Raw genomic sequence first — 19,764 nt, 5'->3', positions numbered from 1 at the left:
GCCACACAATAAACACTGGTCTGGACACTCCTAGGTCAAGAATCCCCTGTTGGAAATGCCTTGGACCGCAAAATTTTAAATTCTAGATCCTTCTGGTTTTTAGAAGATTTATAAATACAAAAAAAGAAAGATGGGCATAGTATTTTAAGCCAGTGATCCCAGTCATGGGAAACTGAGTCAGGGTGATGGAAGACTGTAAGTTCCAGGGCAACCTGTGTTTCAAGAAAAAAAAAAAGGCATGGTGAAGATTCCACTCAAGTGGAAACCAAAAGGGTTTCACATGGGCCCTGCCATCCACTGGTTACTACATCCACTCTCATCACCACAGCCACAGGCAGACACTGGGGAACATTTCACACTGTCTCTCTTTGGGATGCAATCCACCCCATGATTCTATGTGAGAAATCCCCCAAAGGTTGCATCATGTGAGGGACCTAGAAAGTTCCAGGATTGGGAGAATTTAGGAGTTTATAATTAGGGATGATCTACAGCTGTGGCAAAGCCTTTTCCCAGCACATGGCAGCCCTAGGTTTATCCCCAACAGTAGAAATAAAATCCCCCAAAATAATTCAAACAAAATGACCTGAAGCCTGCGCCCTGACCAGTCTCCTCAAAAGTGCGCAGGAACCTGGGTCCACATTTAGGACCCAGCACGGCCTCTGTGACCCGTGAGAAGGGATCTAATATGGGAATTAGTACAGTATGACATATCCATGTGGATACCTTTGGTGACAATAACCACCTGACCCCTGAAAACCAATCTACCTGGGTGGTTCAGCATTCATGTCACCCAAAAAGCCCAGATCCTAGGGCCAGCATGGGCAGCTGGTGAAGAAAGTTTGTCTCTTGTGAACATCAGTTGCTGCTCCTGACCTGACTCTATCCTCAGGAGACAATGTCACCCCAGAAAGTGTGGGTGACAATGGCTCTTCCCAGGCCAAGGCTGGGATACTGCTTAAGTTCCACAATGCACAGCAGTGCTCACTCTAGAGCTAAATGTTCTACAGCTGAAAGGGGTGGGTGCTCTGCTGGCCACACCCCTCCCCTGCAGTATTTACTGCACTCAGAGTGGTGCTTCAGATGTGACGGACTCCTTGAGGCTACTCCAATGGAGAATGGCAGATTCATCAGAACGGGGCACAGGGTGAATTCAGAGCACAGCTGGGAAGAATTTAGGGGTGCCAAGCCATGACTAAGACCAGATCCTGGGCTGACAGGCAGTTGAGCTGGAGAACTGGCATCCAAAGTGTGACTGCCTGAATTCCTCTTAGACCAAAAGCCCTGGATCTGAGCTACTTTGCTGTGTGCTCCTAAGTGGGGTCCCAGACACAGCTCAGAATTGGGGCTGTGCATGGACTTTGGTGCTGGCAGCAGGTGGCTTAGCCATAAAGTGCTGAGCTTTCCCATCTGTACCCACTCAAACTCCTCTGTTTCATTTTAGGTGTGTTTGGTATAGTTTTGAGACAGGGTATCTTGTAGCAGCCCAACTTGCTTTGAGCAACAATGTAACATAAAAATAACCTTGAATTCAGGATCCTCCGACCCCTCTGTCCCAAGTCCTGGAATTAAGACCTCCAGCTGTGACCATTTTACTGTAGCATAGGATCCATCTGTATTAGAGTGAGCTTTGGAAATACTGGAGCTCCAACTGTTCCTTAGAATTCAGGTTTCCTTAATTCTTAGCAGGAGTTTTGTGATGATGCTGATGAGAGAGTCAGGAGTTACACTGGGAGAGGTAACAGTCCTGGCAGCCCTGAGTGCTCAGTGAAAGTCAAGACAGAAGCCTGCTGATTAGCACCTGAGTGAAAGTGGGAGGATTCAGACTTCAAGAACAGACTGAGTTATATACCTAAGACCATATTGCAACATTTTTGTTTCATTTTTGGCTTGTTTTCTTTGAGACAAGGTGTTAATTTATAGCCCTGGCTGTCCTGGAACTCACAATGCCTCTACCTCCCAACGCATGGAATTAAAGGCATGTGCCAACATGCACTGCCACTAATTAATTTTTAATTAAACATGCTGGCACAATCCAGTAATCCCAGTGCTTAAGAGGGCGAGGCAGGCAGATATCTGGTTTCCTGACACGTCTGATCTACAGAGAGCATGTCAGAATAGCCAGGGCCAAACAGAGAAACCCTGTCTCAAAAAATAAACAACAAAATGAATTTCTTTTAAAGAAGAGAGTAACTATTTAACAGAATTAGAGGCAGAGAACTAAAAGGTAAAGGGCAGTGCAGAGTCTAGCTTCTGAGATGAAACTGGACACCATGGGGTTAGGGTGTGGATTCTCATCTTGGACTGGGAGAAAGAGGGTGACTTCAGGCATGGAAGGCTCAGTCAGTCATTAGTCAGGATTCTCAATCAAGAGGGTGTTGTAAGATCCAAAATGTGTGAGCAGTGTTCTGCATGAGACTAGAAGAACCCGCCTACCCATACAAAACAGCCAATGAAGATTAATCACAAGCATACGTCTGGAGGTCCACAAGAGGTTAACGTCCACCTTACTGTGGATTATTCAGAGCACAGGTGGAGAGGAGTAGAAGAGCTGATGGTGGCTGAGGCAGGAGAGGAGTTCGGGTGTGAATTTGAGCCAGTAAAATGGAGCTTGGAGGTCGGGCAGAGCAATGAGAGGTCTAACAGCATAGCTGTTGAGATCCTTCAGATTAATTTGTCTTAAGAGCCTCATGCCATAGCCAAGGGCAGGAATAGATCTGACTATTGGGTGGCTGGGCTCACATAGCCCAACAGGTTTGGCCTTGCATCTGTGGGATTCCAAGTCTCTCCCTTTAGACACAGCTATGGAGAAGGTGTAGCAGTGAAGGTGCAGATGGCTTTGCAATGCTTGGCTTATGGTGTTGAGTACTTCATGCTCCACAGAGCTAGGGAATGTCCTAGAAGCCAGGGAGGCTGAGCCATGAGGAAGACAGGTCTCCAGGAGAGAGAAATGATAACCAAAGTCACTAAGAACTTCCTGAATCACAGTGTCTGTTAAGCATATATTTTATTTACTTACTTTTATGGGCCTGAGTGTTTCACCTAATAAATGCTTGTGCACAATGTGGTATGTGTGGTGCCCGTGAAGTCCAGACTGATTCCCTAGAACTGCAATTACAGCCTAATAGGAGCCACCATGTGGGCACTGGGAACTGAACCCTGGTCTTCTGCTCTTAGCCACTAAACCAACATTCTCTTCAGCACACCCCCTCATTGTATTGTCATTAAGATTTACCCATTTAGCCTTCAGTATTTGAATTAATGAAGATGTGACAAGAGTTATAGTTACCATGATGGTTCAGGCATAGACAGGCAGGCATCTCATTGTATACAAAATATAATTTCATTCTTTCTTTCTTTCTTTCTTTCTTTCTTTCTTTCCTTCCTTCCTTCTTTCTCTTTCTTTGTTTTACTCTTGGAAACAGGGGTTTTTTGTGTAGCTGACCTGGAACTAGCTCTGTAGAGGGAGCTGGCCTAGAATTCACAGAGATCTGTCAGCCTCTGCCTCCCAAGTGTTAGGATCAAAGGCCTGTGCCACCACCACCACACATCCTTCTGTTTTAAAGGAAAAATGTAGCCCTACATGGCAGCACGAGTTTAGTCCCAGTATAGACATTTTTCTAGAGTTCCTGAAGGGCTTGCTGCCTTCCCCTTTAGCCCTGGCTAACATGAGAGCTCCACACCTATGGGGTTTGCTTCATAAGAGTCTGGAGGATGAGGGTCACAGGCTGATATATCTGTGTACAGCAAAGGATGCCTGGTGAAGGTCAAGTGGGTACAGATCAGCAGGTAGATGCTCTGCCACCCAGCCTCATGGCCTCAGTTTGATCATGGATGAAAGCAGAGAACTGAGTCCACATTGTGTCCTCTGCTCTCCATGTGCATATCATGGCACAGGAACACCACAAACTACATAAAATGTAAAATGCTGAAATGCTGAGAGAAGAGGCCTATGGTTGGCGCCTCCTACACCTGAGACTTCCAACCCCGAAAAGCAGGGGGTAGAGAGTGAGGATGCAGAGTGCACACAGGTCAGGACAAGGCCATGTTACTGAAGCCTCCATGTGTGGTGAGCAGGCTCTGGGGCACCATGAGGGACATCAGGAGCTTCTGCACTTTGTAGAATTACAGGGTTCCATGTTACCTCACATGCCCATGATTTGCCCCCTACTGCAGGGAGAAGCCAACACCAGAAGCCTCCAGCTCCCAGCCCTGCTTTTGCCATGTAGGTTGATCCAGAAGAGCTTGGAAGTCCCTGGACCTGGAGTCTCAGGTGGTTGTGAGCCACCTGACCCTGGTGCTGGAGACTGAACTCAAGTCTTCTGCAAGAGCAGCAAAGACCCGTGCGCTGCCTGGCCCAGCCAGGGCTGTGAAATGGTGTTTATTTTCATCTGAACAAACCCAACAACAGTTTAGGTCCCTAGAAGCCACATGAACCTGGATGCAGTAGAGTCTGTCATCCAGCCCTTCCCACAGGGAGATAGGAGCCTAAAGTGGACAGTCTCTAGGATTAGGGGAAGGGCTAGCCTAGCATACACAGCCATGGACGAGAGGTAGAAGGTGAGGACCTGTGCTCAGGTTGTCCCTGACCTTTACACAGGCACATCAGTACCTGTACTCACAGAAACACCATACAGACATAGGTGAGAAAAGAAATAAAACAAACAATATTGAAAATACAATATACTGGGGCTGGAGGGATGGCTCAGTGGTTAAGACCACTGACTGCTCTTCCAGAGGATCTGAGTTCAATCCCCAGCAACCACACTGTGTCTTATAACCATTTCTAATCTCATCTACTACCCTCTACTGTTGTGTCTGAAAACAGGGACAGTGTACTCACTCATACGGACAAAATAAATAGTTTTTGTTTTAATCCTTTTCTAAAAAAAGAAACCCATCTGTGACACATGATCATTGTGTGATTCCAAATGTCGCTAAGTCAGTACAGTCCTATTGCTACATGGTCCACCAGTTGTGTCAGCCTTGATAGTAGAGTGGCACAGTTGAAAAGATGCTGGTCACAGTGACCAGGCAGCCTAGAAAGCTAACCATAAGCAGAGAAGGCTGTGCTGTGTCCTAGTCCTCTACCCCACACTGCCACCTCATCCCTACGAATAGAGCAAAAAAGAACAGATGAGGAATCTTCCAGGTTTCTTTCCTCTTTGACTTCTTTATTAACCTAGCCCCTGTGCTACATGTAACCTTGTCACATCCTCTGTCCCATCCCTAAGCCCACATACCTGTCAGATAAGACAGGGATCTTGCTTTGGGGAGAAGCTCTGGTCCCTCTCTGTCCTAAGAGGCTCTGAGCCATCGCTGAAAGAGAGTCCTCTGAGGATTGAGGGAAGTCCATAGCCCGTACTCTGACTTCCAGGAAGGTTTGAGGAAGGTGGTCCTCTTCTTGTGGTTCCTCTAGTAGGAGCAGCCCACACTTGGGCCCAGCTCCCACTATCAGGAAAAGACAGGTGGCTCTGGTCTTTGCACAGCTCCAGCGGAATGAACAGTGCATCTCTCCTCTCTCTCTTGCAGGAAGTCTCAGCCTCTGGTGCAGGTGATGTTCCCAAGGCAAAGGAAAGGGAAGTGCAGAGTGAGGACTCCCAGGATCCTTTAAAACATTGTCTGCATTGTCTTCATTAATTTTTATGTTTAATTTTTATTCCATGTGTATTGATCTCATTGTAGGGGTGTGCATTCCAAAGCATGAGTGTTGAAGGTAGAGCAGAAAGCATGGGAGTCACTTTATCCTACCGCATGGGGTCCCAGGCTCTGAACCGGGTTGTTGAGCTTGTCTACAAAGAGCTTTCATACTGAATTTCCTTCTGGCTCTGATTTCAGGGAGAGCATCTCATAGAGCCCAGATTGGCCAGTAAACTACTGATCATCCTGCCTCAAGTATTGCCATCTAGTTCATGAAAGGGTTGAGTTATTGAAACGAGGGACTGGGGATGGGCAGAGGTGCATGACGGAGGCTATCTCTGCTCAGTGGCATGCCTTTGGGGACTGATAGTTTTCATCACTGAGATGTCATTTGACTGCAGTGCTCCTCTGGAGAGAAGGAATCTCTTTTGCCAGGGCATCAGGCTCTCCAGACAGGCCTGGAAGGTGGAGGTCTAGAGGCCAGGCCTGCATTCCTCTTCAGAAGCTGCATTTACCACTCTGGACAGTGCTATAGCACAGGGTCACATATCCAGTTCTACCCTGAGACCTGCTGATAAAGAATGTCTATCCTGGGACAATGTCTATCATCGGTTCAAGGTGTGGCCCAACCAACTTATTATAAAGGATGATAGTGGTTGGTTGAAAAAGGCAGTAACTTTCTATGAACCATATATTAAGTTTTTATGTATATTAAAATTAACATTGGAAAGAACGATGGTAGGAGAGGAAGCTGGAGGACAACTGCTGCAAATGCTTGCTTTTGAAAATGCTAATGAAGAGTATAGGAGAGCATAATTACCTATAAAGGAGACTGGGGATATTAATGCTTATATGAAGGCATGTAAGTATATCTTCTCTGAAAATGGAAAGATGCATTTTTGGCACGTATTGATCCAGATAGAGTTATTAAATTATACATTGAAATACTCTTGAATATCCTATAGGCACTTTAGCTCAAGATGAGTTGCCTTTAGAATGGATATATATTAAATTTAACTTTAACAAAACATTAACAACATATGAGGAACAAATTTCTTTAATTATTCAGCAAGGCATACAAAGACCTGTTACACTGTGGGGATATGATTGTGCTGATTTTGTTTTCTCATTAAGCAAAAATAAACTGGAATATTTAATGCAGACGTCTGAAGTTTTTCAATTAGCCATGATTTCTTACACTAGAAATACTGAATTTCATTTTCCCCATAGTAAATTCTGGGATTGCTTAAGAAAACAAAAAAAAATGTGATAAATACACTAATTTCTGTTGACCCATTACCATCTGCCTTTACTGTGTTTACAGATGGCTCCAAGACCAAAGATCTAAGACAGATGGCTTATTGGACCAAAGATAAATTTTGGGGACAAGAATCTTCTTTTGGGTCAGTACAACAAAATGAAGTATTAGCAGTAATTAATGTATTGCCGGATTTTACTCATGATGTAAAAATATTATAGCCGAGTCAGCTTATGTTGTAGGAGTAGTACAGAATATTGCAACTGCTGTTGTTTCTACATCTAAGCTTATATTAACTGTTATTCTCACATATTAAAGGACTATTGTTATTCTAAAACTCTAGAATATTTATTATACATATTAGATCACATTCAAGATTGCCAGCATCTTTAACACATGGCAATCATATGGTAGATCAATTAGTGGCATTTGCTACCACAGAAGAAAACAGTCATAATCATGCCAATACAGGATATTTGCATATTAAATATAAGGTTCCCTATTCTGAAGCCAAACAAATTATTGCTAATTGTGGTATTTGTAAGCCTTCACGTATAAAATGTATTCCATCTGAAATTAATCCCAGAAGAATGCAACCTAATACATCGTGGCAGATGGATGGAACCCATATTTCTGAGTTTGGTCGCCTTTCATATATACTTGTAAGCATAGATAATTTTTCAATATTTGTATGGGCTACACCATTGCCAGGAGTACGCACTGCTCATGTTATACAGCATCTATTGGAAACTTCTGCTGTTATGGGACCGCCTTCTAAAATTAAAACTGATTATGGACCAACATATATTTCTTATCAATTTAAACAATTTTGTCGGCTCTTCTGGGAAAATGGCGACTCCTGCACGTGCTCCAGAGTTGCCGCAGCCACGGAGCCTGCGACCTCCATGGGCCCTGCTGGGGAACCCTGCCTGCGGGGCCAGCCTCAGCCCATGCACAATGTGCTCCCTGCCCCGCGGCTTCGAGCCCCCAGTTCCTGAGGACGTGGGGCAGCAGAGTTTGGCGGAGCTGCGGGAGAGGTTGAGGCGCCAGGAGAGACTTTTGCGCAAAGAAAAATTCATTTGCAAATTGCCCTACAAAGGTAAAAAGATCTCAGACACCACTGCCAAACTGAGAGCTGCCATTTCAGAAAGTGAAGAGGTCAGAGGGAGAACTGAACTACTTCATCCTGTCAGTGTTGACTGTAAGCTAAGGCATAAAGCAACCACAAGAGTTGATACCGACATAGACAAGGCCCAGAATTCTGACCTGATGCTTGATACTTCATCATTAGTTCCTGAATGTTCGTCAGTAGACATTGAATCATCTAAAACAACCTCAGAAACACAGGGACCAAACAGCTCACTCACAAAGGCAATGAAGAGACTTTGGAGACTGGCTGCACAGTGAGTACCAGCCCATCTGTCCGCATCACAGCCCAGGCTCCCCCATCTGAAGTTAATGAACATCTCCCCCAGCATTCAAGTCAAGCGGAAGAGGTTTCCAGCAGCGTCGACAGTCTGTTTATCACTAAATTGCAAAAGATCACAACTGCAGACCAGACTGAACCCTCAGAAGAAAACACCAGCACTGAGAACTTTCCAGAACTGCAGAGTGAGACTCCTAAGAAGCCTCATTACATGACAGTGCTAGAAATGCGAGCTAGAAACCCAGTGCCCCCTCCTCATAAGTTTAAGACAAATGTGTTACCCTAACAACAGAGTGACTCAACAAGTCATTGTCAGAGGGCTCAGTCTCCTGCTTCCTCAGAAGAGCAGAGACGCAGGGCTAGGCAGCATCTTGATGATGTCACAGCAGCTCGCCTTCTTCTGCTCCACCCCCTGCCTGCACAGCTGCTCTCCATAGAAGAGTCGCTGGCTCTGCAGAAAGAGCAGAAGCAGAATTATGAGAAGATGCGGGCAAAGCTCGCAGCACAGAAACTAGCTGAGAGACTGAATATTACAATGCAGAGCTACAATCCAGAAGGGGAGTCTTCAGGGAGATACCGAGAAGTGAGGGATGAAGATGATGCCCAGTCCTCGGACGAATGCTGAAAATGAGCGCTGGGAGATCCCGGGAGTTGACTGTTGAGCTTAAATTGTCTCATCTAACTTCCTAACAAGTACCAAGACAGTGTCAGACCTTGTTGAGGGACAGCAGTTGAAGTTACACAAAGGTAGCTACAAAATAAGAACCCAGTTTGTCTTTCAGAAGATGATCTTCACATGCTTGAACAGTTCAATATCTGAACATTGTGTTTGGCCGTATTGTGTTACAGTTTTGCAGTATATTGTGCATTGGTCTGATATTTTAGTGTGAGTAGAACACACGTTTTCTTTAAGATATCTGCTTTTTCCTTCTTCGTATTCTTATCAGATAGCACTGCTTACACCCCTTCTGGTGAAATACTTTGTTATTCCAGGCACCTAAAGTGAATTAGGAAGGCCTGGTCCCCTCACTCAAGAAATTAGGGGAGCAGTCTAAAGAATGGTACACATGCTTGCATGGACACGTTCCTGAGACGCTGGATATGAAATGCCGCACACAACACTCGGGAACCACCACCACTGTGTCTGCTGCTCTGTCCTCTCTTGGGGCGACTGCTGTCACCTGTGATGAGGTTAAGGAGCACTTGGAAGAAGTGCTAGGTGGGGAGGGTCTTCTGAGCTGGTGTGGGGAGCTGCTCCTGGCTGCCCTAGGCTTGAACTCATTGCCATCTGGGATGATAGGCCCTGTACAGGACACTCGTGCTTGGTAAGGAAACCGGTGTTTTTCTAAGAGTTACAGTTGAATTGTCAGTTAATTGCTTTTTTTCCTTGTTAAACCCACAGAGGTGTTTACAGGCTGCAGAAACCTCAGTCCTGTATGTGCACATTTGTGCTGTTTAAAATGATTATATGATCATTTCCAGCAAAGTTAACAATGTTATCAAAAAGCCTTTTTCTATTATGTGGAATTTGTAAGGGAGAAATAAAATACCAATCAGAGCAAAAATAAAAACCATTTTGTCAATGATATCATATTGTATATATTACTGGTATAGAATACCATCCACAAGGACAAGCGTTTGTTGAAAGAGTTCACCATACCCTGAAATGACAAATTATAAAATTAAAAAGGAAAAGAGATGACCTTACACAGCCTGAATGGAGTTGGCATACCAGTCCCAGAGTAATATTGGCATAAGCATTATTTTTTATTAATATTCTTAATCTTAAATTTCATAATTATAAGCTTCATGTAGGACCAATAAAATTAAAGGTCCATATGAGGGCTGCAGACATGACTCCATGGTTAAGAGCACTGACTTCTCTTCCAGAGGTCCTGAGTTCAAATCCCAGCAACCACATGGTGGCTCACAACCATCTGTAATGAGACCTGATGCCCTCTTCTGGTGTGTCTGCAGACAGCTACAGTGTACTTATATATAAATAAATAAATCTTTAAACAGATAAAAAGTCAGTATGAACCTTTGTTGTCTAAAATGGCTTGAGTCAGGGCTGACAACCAGACAGCCCTTCCAGCACCTGCCTATGAGCTCACAGATTTAGGCTTTATAAACTGACATAGAAAAATGTCCAGGGTCGTAGCCTGACAAATTCTCAGCTACGTCTCTGATGATCAGTCTTAGGGTGGGCATTCAAAAAACCATCCCTCTCTAAGTGAGGTCAGAGTTTGTGTGGTTTATGGGGCAACTCCTGGACCCCATAAGGCTGGATATTTCAGCTGCTCTTCAGTACATGCAGGAATCCTGAAGAAGTAGGCAAATTAATATAGCAAACTTCCTTCTTCCATGTCCTTGATATGAGCTGCCAGCAGAAGGTGTGGTCCAAACAACAACCAACGGATTGGGTAAAGATCTTTACCAATCCTACAACAGATAGAGGGCTTATATCCAAAATATACAAAGAACTCAAGAAGTTAGATCTCAGGGAGACAAATAACACTATTTAAAAAATGGGGCTCAGAGCTAAACAAAGAATTCACAGCTGAGGAATGCCGAATGGCTGAGAAACACCGAAAGAAATGCTCAACATCATTAGTCACAAGGGAAATGCAAATCAAAACAACCCTTAGATTTCACCTCACACCAGTCAGAATGGCTAAGATCAAAAACTCAGGTGACAGCAAATGCTGGCCAGGATGTAGAGAAAGAGGAACACTCCTCCATTGTTGGTGGGATTGCAGACTGGTACAACCATTCTGGAAATCAGTCTGGAGATTCCTCAGAAAATTGGACATTGAACTACCTGAGGATCCAGCTATACCTCTCTTGGGCATATACCCAAAAGATGTCCCAACATATAACAAAGACACATGCTCCACTATGTTCATAGCAGCCTTATTTAGCCAGAAGCTGGAAAGAACCCAGATACCCTTCAACAGAGGAATGGATACAGAAAATGAGTTACATCTACACAATGGAATATTATTCAGCTATCAAAAACAATGACTTTATGAAATTCATAGGCAAATGGATGGAACTGGAAAATATCATCCTGAGTGAGGTAACCCAATCACAGAAAAACACACATGGTATGCACTCATTGATAAGTGGATATTAGCCCAAATGCTCGAATTACCCTAGATGCACAGAACACATGAAAATCAAGAAGGATGACCAAAATGCAGATGCTTCACTCCTTCTTTAAAAGGGGAACAAGAATACCCTTGGCCGGGAATAGGGAGGCAAAGTTTAGAACAGAGGCAGAAGGAACCCCCATTCAGAGCCTGCCCCACATGTGGCCCATACCTATACAGATATTAGATAAGATGGATGAAGCAAAGAAGTGCAAGCCGACAGGAACTGGATGTAGATCTCTCCTGAGAGACACAGCCAGAATATGGCAAATACGTAGCTGAATGCCATCATTAAACCACTGAACTGAGAACGGGGCCCCCGTTGAAGTAATCAGAGAAAGGACTGGAAGAGCTTGAAGGGGGTTAAGACCCCATATGAACAACAATTCCAACCAAAGCCACTACCCAAAGACTATACATGGACTGACCCTGGACTCCAACTGCATACATAGCAATGAATAGCCTAGTAAGAGCACCAGCAGAAGGGGAAACCCTTGGTCCTGCCAAGACTGAACCCCCAGTGAACATGATTGTTGGGGGGAGGTCGCTAATGGGGGAAAGATGGGGAGGGGAACACCCAAATAGAAGGGGAGGGGAAAGGGTTGAGGGATGTTGGCCTGGAAATCGGGAAGGGGAATAACAATCGAAATGTAAATAAGAAATACTCAAGTTAATAAAGATGAAAAAAATAAAAAGAAAAAAGAAGGTGTGGTCCAGATTAGAGGTGGGCCTTTCCATCTCAAAAGATCTGAATTGAAGATTTATCTTCTGATCTCCAAGATTTGGATTACAAGTAGGTCTTCTTGCTTCAGAAAATTTAATTAAGAAAAAAAAAAATCCAATGGTGCTAATGCCTTTAGCCTCAGCATCCAGGAGGCAGAGGCAGGTGGATCTCTGAGTTCAAGGCCAGCCTGGTCTACAAAATGAATTCCAGGACAGCCAGAGCTACACAGGGAAACCCTGTCTCAAAAAAAACAAAGAAGAGGAGGAGGACCAAGAGGAGGGGGTTGAAGAGAGGAAAACAGAAAGAAGGAAGGAGAGAGAGAGAGAGAGAGAGAGAGAGAGAGAGAGAGAGAGAGAGAGAGAGAGAGAGAGATCCCCCTCACAGGGCGTCAAGTCATTTGGCATTAGTTAATTCCAGGTACACTCAAGTTGACAACCAAGAACAGCAATCACATTACCCGTGGTTGTGATCTCACCCTGGTAGGCTCCTGAGTAGGAGGCTGAAGCAGGAGAATTGCCATAAGTCTGATGCCAGCATGAACTGCACACGTGTTCCAAGCCAAGCCAATCTCAGCTACAGTTTGAGATTCTGTCTGAAAAATATGAAAGAGAAAGAAAACATAATTTCCTAGAGCAGTGTTTCTCAACCTTCCTATGGCCTCAACCCTTTAGAACAGTTCCTCATGCTGTGGTGACCCCAACTACAAAATTATTTTGTCGCTACTTCACAACTGTAAATTTGCTACTGTAATGAATCTTTATTGTAGTGTTAACTATCTGATAGGAGACCCCGTGTGGGTCACGACCCACAGGCTGAGGGCCTTTGCCCTAGAGGCGGTCTTGGCCTAGTTTATATAGTTCATATTATAATGGGCTCTCTCAGCGTTTGAAGGTCAAGTATATTCACTTGTACCATCAAAACTTAAAAATTCAGTTGAGCTGCTGGCTGGTATGGTGTGACATCCCCCAGAATAGCTTTGCCATTTTGTTCCAGGCCTGCCAGCCATTTCATATTGTTGCTGTAACACGCCTGCTGTCACTTAGGAGGAGAAGGGACTTGGCTCAAGGACATGCTGACCACACACCTTGTTTTGTTCTGAATGTTCTGTATGCGGTTTGCTAATCTAGAGAAATTCTACACCTGAAGGAGTGGTTCCCTGAAGTGGACACAGGTGAAAGGCTAAGGCAGATGTGTGAAGGAATGTTTCACTGAGGCAGATGCAGGTAAAAGGATGTTCTGCTAAAGCACGCATGTGAAAGGACACGTGATGAAGGGTTCTGCACTAAGGACACACATGCATTGGTCTGCCTTGCATTCTGTAGTTGAGCTGCATTTGTTGGGACTTCATAGAACCACAGCAAAAACCCTTCTGGTGGGCTGTGTGGTTTCTCGCTGTTTCCTTGGGCTCGCGCTGATGGGCAGAGTGATGTCAGCTGAGACAGACACATGTGCTGACGCAGGACACACGCTGAGGCCAGGCCCATGGAGGACCCGGGATATTGAGAGGGAGTTTGGATAGAGTTATGCTTGAGTAGCTTGTTGGTCTGGGGTCTCTGCTGATCTCTGCTCGCCTGAGAGCTGCTCTTACTGACTGTGTAGCATCTTGACTGTTTTTGTTCCCCTTGGACAGCCCTCAGGACCAGGCTCTCCTCTCCCTTAACCATGGCTGCTGTCCTCTTCCTCTCCATCACACATGTTCTTCCTTTATACTATGGCAGCTTCTTCCTCCTCCTTCCCTCCTCATGATCCTCTCTAGCAAAGCCCTCAAAGCTCACCTCCCCCATCTCTCTGCTGTGCAGCTGTTGGCTGTTGGCTTCTTTGTAATCACAGTTAACTGGGAGCAGGGTCAGTTATTTGGGGTTAACCAGTCTTGAGTTCTACAAATTAGCATTAAAATACAAGCAGCATTAGGCCAATCCACTACAGGAGTTTTTGTTTGTTTGTTTGTTTGGTTTGGTTTAATTTTCATTTACCTTTTTACTTGTTATTTTATTTTTGGCTATTTTTTATTAATTAGTTATTTTATTTATTTACATTTCAAATATTGTCCTACTTTCCACACTCCCTTCATCAAACCTTACATTCCATTTCTGCTCAGCTTTGCCTATGTGACAGTGCTCCTGTACCCACACATATCCATCCCCACCTCACACCTCTAGGATCTGCATTTGGTGGGGCAATAGGCCTCACCTTGAACCATAGAGCATCCTTGCATACACTTTGGCTGGCAGTTTGGCCCCTAGAAGCTTGGGGATTAGGGAAAGAGGATCTGGTCAGATATTAAAGCCAATGATTGCTACATTCTCTTCTTTTTCTGGTTGTAGGTGAAATTATGTTTGTGTGCTTCTCTTTTTTGAAATTATTGAGAGATGATTAATTTCTTGGTTTTTCTTGGGTATAGTTTAGTTTATTGTCTTGGAGTTTTCCTCCTATTATCCTCTTTTGTGCTTTCTTAGAGAAAAGTATTGTTTATATTTGGTTTTGTAGGGTTGGGGATTTAGCTCAGTGGTAGAATGCTTACCTGGCAATCTCAAGGCCCTGGGCTCGGTCCTCCGCTCCGGAAAAAAAAAATTATTCATTAAATTTGTTTTGACAAGAAATATCTTGGTTTCTCCATTTATGGTGATTGAGGATTATGCTGGATATAGGAGCCTGGGTCTGCATTACATCTGCCCAAGATTTTCTGACCTTTAAATTCTCTGTTGAGAAGTCTGGTGTAATTCAGATACGTCTGAATTTTTTTTGTTACTGGATGTTTATACTGAAAGAACCCCAAATTTGGGGAGACTCTCGCTCCAGTCTCCTTATGGCTTGCCCCAGGAAACACGCATAGCCGATCTTGATGTAACAACAAGAGGTAGCTTTATTAACAAGATCTCGGGCCGACACGTATCTCACGGAGCCGACCTCGAGCCTCTAAAGGCAGGGGTTTATATAGGGAAAGCCAGGGGATTTCGCGCTGTTATACATGATTGGCTGATTCAAATGGTGCACAGTTACTTTTAGTGCGGAGTTACATCAGCAAAGAATACCTGTAATCTAGCATCTCAGCAATGTGGGTAGGGTGACTCATCTCACTCAGCAGGGGGATGACTCATCCTCAGGGAGTGAAGGAAGGGGAGGGGGTGGCTCCAGATGGCCAGTGTCCTTGGGGGCTGATAGCCGGGTCGGTGAACCCTATCTCAAATTCTCTCAGGCATGTCAGCACTTTGTTTGTGACTGAATTTTTGAAATTTAGCTCTTCAATACCTTACCCCTTTTAATGTTCTTTCTTTGATCTGTGCATTTAGTGTTTTAATTATTGTGTGAATGGAGGAATTCTTTCTGGTATAATTAATTTGATGTTCTGTAAGCTTGTTGTACCTTTATGGTCTTTTCTTTCTTTACCTTATGAAAGTTTTCTGCTATGATTTGTTGAAGGTGTTTACTGGACCTACGAACTAGAAATCTTAATTCTCTTCACTATCTATTATCCTTAGGTTTCGACATTTAATTGTGTCCTGAAATTCATTGATGTTTAGATTCAATGAACCATACATGTTTATCTGAGATGGGTGTTTATGCTTTGTGGGTGACCTCCTTTACCCCAACTGTTCTATTTAGTAGCACGTTGGATAATGAGACATGGTCAGCAATGGTGACCTCTTCCCATAAACTATATGAAAATAGGGAGGGGAATTGATGTGTGTCAAGTATCAGTAGTCTCCTGGGTGGTTTTGATTCCCAGTTGGCCACATGCAACAGTTTCAAAAGCCCAGGTTTGATGTTCCTTGGGATTCCCATGATGATGTACTCAGATATGACAAAAAAAGACCAGAATACACATGTGAGAACTTGATTTCTATAATAGAGAGAACATTACTAAGTTATGTTACAAAATATTAGATCACACGGTGATCTCTATGAATGTATTATTTAGTGAAAAACTAGTGTGTGGTATAGCATTGCCATGGCACAGACATTTAAAGAAAAAGTTGTTTGTTTACTGCAAACATGGACTTTATTACCATATGACTCACCTACTACACACCTTCATTGCAAAGGTAAAACGTGCACTTAGGTCCAGAGGAGATCAAGGCATATCTTGAAAGGAAATGAAGATGACTAATGCAATGGAAAGTCTTTGAATTGAAGGATTTTTAAGAAAGTGTGCAGAGGGAACAAGAATGCTTTTCTTCTGAGAGGTCAGTGAATTAGGAAGGATAGTTGGGAGCTTTACTTGACTTCAGCATCTGATTCCTGAGACTTCATTGGTAAACTTAATGTCTGGAATTTTGTGTTGTAAAACAACACATTGGCTCTGCAGCTTTTGGGAAGGCCCATGGACAGAGAGATCACACCCGCTGGGAACCATTTGTGTGGCCATCACATTTTGGAAAGACACTTGAGAAGTCCTCAAGGAGAAAATAATGAAAAACTAAATGTCTTCACAGGAATTACCTCAATTCTGACTATGATTTTTTCATATTAGTAATTTATACTTGATTCTTTTTTTTTTAATTTAAAACAAGAGCCTTCGGATTTAATCTGTGGTGGTCATAGAGTCACAAAATGCTTACAATACCTGTATGGCACCGGTGTCGTCTCCGTTCCGTCCTGCAGATAGGAGAGACACCACGAAGTTATTCTCAAAGCAGTTTATTCAGGAACCTTTCTTTCTGCATGCAAGCAGCAATCTCCTACCCCCAAGGACACTCCCTACTAAAAAACCAGTAACCACGCCCCATCAGTCCAGTCTACATAGTCTCAGTTCATAGGTCCACGCCAAATGGCCTGATCTTGTGTCATGGTGCGCCTGCGCAGCTCTCACGATGGGCGTGGCTTACTTTTGGATGTATGAGGAAGTCAGGTGCTAGTCATAAGGCTTGGCAGCAGTCCCGGGCGCCATCTTGGGATTGCTGCCACACCCGCTCCCCACAACCTGGCATCTAACACTATGGGGCTAGAGATTCTTCTTTTAAATGCATCACCATGGACAACTTCCATTTAACCAGCAGGTGTCCATGCCAGGCAGACACTGAGCAGGTTGTATGTTCTGTTAATCTCCACAACAACCCAATTCAGCAGAAACACCCCCATTTTACAGGTGAAGAAACCACAGCTCAAAGCAAATGAGTATCAGGGTCCCCTCAGTCTCACTGACTGTCACTTAGACCCACATCCTTCTCTGTAAAGGGAAGCCATGGGCCTGATGTGGGCTGTGCAAGCTGATTCTGCTGAGATGATCAATGCTATTCTTGACCCTGGGAGAATTTAAGACAAGGTGACCCACAGACTCCTGGGATAGATTCTGCCTCTGGGTTCTAGGGTGTGACACAGTATCCCTTGCCATGGGTCTCTACTCATCTGAGGAGTCTGCTCCCATGTGTCAGCTTCTATGGCAGTGGCTCAAATCACTCCTAATGATGAAACGCTTTCATACAGCTCTTCATGCTGTGGTCACCCCCACCATAAAATTATTTCATTACTACTTTGTAACTAATATTGTTGTTCTTGTAAGTCATAATATGCAACATATCTGATAGGCAACGTATCAGAAAAAAAGGGCCTGGGAAGGGATCGAGACACACAGGTTGAGAAACATTGCTCTGTGAAATACTTTTAAAGTAAGGCCTTCTTCTCAGGAGAACCCGGAACAGTTGTCAGAGCAGAGATGCCCTGAACTAGTTACATGTTTTAGCAGGCCTTAATGACAACAGAGATTCCCGGCTAAAGGCACAATCTGAAATCACTGTCCCCAGGACATTTCTTGCCTCAGGTTTTCCCCATAACAATGTGAGTCTGCTTGAATATGTCTGTCCAGGAAGCCAGTCCCTGTAGACTGTTATACAGACAGAATGCTAAAGTCAAGAATGGTTTCCCTCTGATGGCCCATAGTCACTTCTCTAGAAGTAAGTTCAAGTACCCTGTGTGTAAAGTCACATAGTGTGTGAGACTTGAAATGTCATCTGTTTGAGTTGACAAAAAACAATTCTCACTTCAGATTTACAGCTGACCAACAGTTATTTTCAGGAGAACACAGAGGGTGGCCAGGCCTGCAGAATCAGATCCCCTCCCTGCCTGGGACAATCCCACCCACAGTAGACTTCTGCTTCTCCTAACAGTGTTATCAGAAAATGTGACGTTAAGGTTCTGAAGTACACAATATGCACAAACCCTAAAGTTGTTAGATGGCCGATATGGGGCTTTTCTCTGCTTTAAGATCATTCTGGCCTCTCCTCTCCCCTGGACTGCATTCTGTTCTCTCTGGTCCGTTGCTCTTTAAGTACCTGGGTTCACCTCAAGGCCTGGGTTGTGGAGGAAGACCTTTTGTTGTGGAAATGAGCATGGATCAAGGATGTAGCCCCACTCTGGACAATTAAGCTCCAGAAAATCTTCCCCAGTCACAGACCTGGGTCATGTGGGAGCGTACACTGTTTCAAAGGGAGAGCTGGTTGCTTTCTCCTGGAAGAAGCACTTGGGGGTTGACTGTCACTTCTGAACCTTCTGTTCTAAGTCACTTCTCAGAAGGGGCACTTTGCTCTAAATCCTTTGGGGGACTCACCCAGCACTGGGGCTGGAGGATCCTATGGTGTTGCAGCTCTGAGCTGGGAGGGGGAGCTCGCACACTGACTTGAAGAAGCCTGTTTTCACAGCTGATCTAAGTCTGAGGAACAGGTGCTTTTAAAGAAGCATGTGAAAGCATCTCCTGCAGGAGAGCCCAGTCGGCAGGGAAAGTCACACAGGACATCGAAAAGTGGATTCCCACCTTCCACAGGGTGGGTGAACCAGGGAGGGCACTGGATGGTCAGAGAGTTTTGGAAAAGCCTGGATTTTCTGAAAGACTTCCTGCACTTTACATCCCACCACTATCCCAGGCTCACATGTAAGGCTCAGCAAAGAGCGCCACCTGCTGGGGTTCCTGAAAACAAAACTTGGAGTGGAGAACTGTGGAATACACCTCTGGGTAGGGGGAGATGCAGGACTCCAGGGCCAGGCCTGGGGTCTGTCCCTTTGGGTCTCCTTGCTTCCCAGAGGCTCTGAGTGCAGGGCCAGGGAGCCCAAATCTCAAATTCTTTGGCCTAAGTAGTGAGAGTCAACAGGACAGGGCAAGGCAGGGCAGGGATGGGCAAAGGAGGGCCAGGCACAGGAAAGCCAAGCCCAGCCAGCCAGTGGATAGGCTCTGGGCATGAGGGACTGGGGACAGCAGGACCGACCCTCACTCTCCAGGCTGGGCATGGCACCCCAGCAGGGATGTGGAGAGTCCTGGAACCGACAGCCCCTTGTCCTCTGGCTGCATCTGGCAGTGCATGGGGGGCTAGAAGTCAGAGAGGCTCCTGGGATCCCCCGATTTCCTAATCTCATTGTGCTCACTAGAACACTATTAATCTTCTACAAAATTACAGAGCAGGCTGTATGAAGACTCTCAGCTGACAATGTGGACATAAATTATGAGTATGTGTAGCAAGACCCTGGCCACTTCCAGGTTCTTAGATAGTAACTGAGAACCTCAAACACGGTAGTGATGTGATAGTGTGGGGTGAATCTAGTGACAACTAGTTTCTATTGTGACACAGATGACACTTTT

The 19,764-nt window shown here is 44.7% G+C and overlaps 1 protein-coding gene and 1 pseudogene across 3 annotated transcripts in view; one reads left to right on the top strand and one right to left on the bottom strand.

The window, feature by feature from the left end:
* LOC134483152 (uncharacterized) overlaps nucleotides 1-19,764 on the bottom strand; it is a 757,250-nt gene that overhangs the window by 76,789 nt on the left and 660,697 nt on the right. The gene's annotated exons all lie outside the window — the stretch shown is intronic.
* Nucleotides 7,853-9,078, top strand: LOC134483385 (DNA-directed RNA polymerase II subunit GRINL1A-like; annotated as a pseudogene).

This window comes from Rattus norvegicus, chromosome 19 (assembly GCF_036323735.1).
Source record: "Rattus norvegicus strain BN/NHsdMcwi chromosome 19, GRCr8, whole genome shotgun sequence".
In the NCBI taxonomy this organism is placed as follows: domain Eukaryota; kingdom Metazoa; phylum Chordata; class Mammalia; order Rodentia; family Muridae; genus Rattus; species Rattus norvegicus.
The sequence above is the reverse complement of the archived record's forward strand: the minus strand, read 5'-3'. Positions and strand labels throughout refer to the sequence as shown.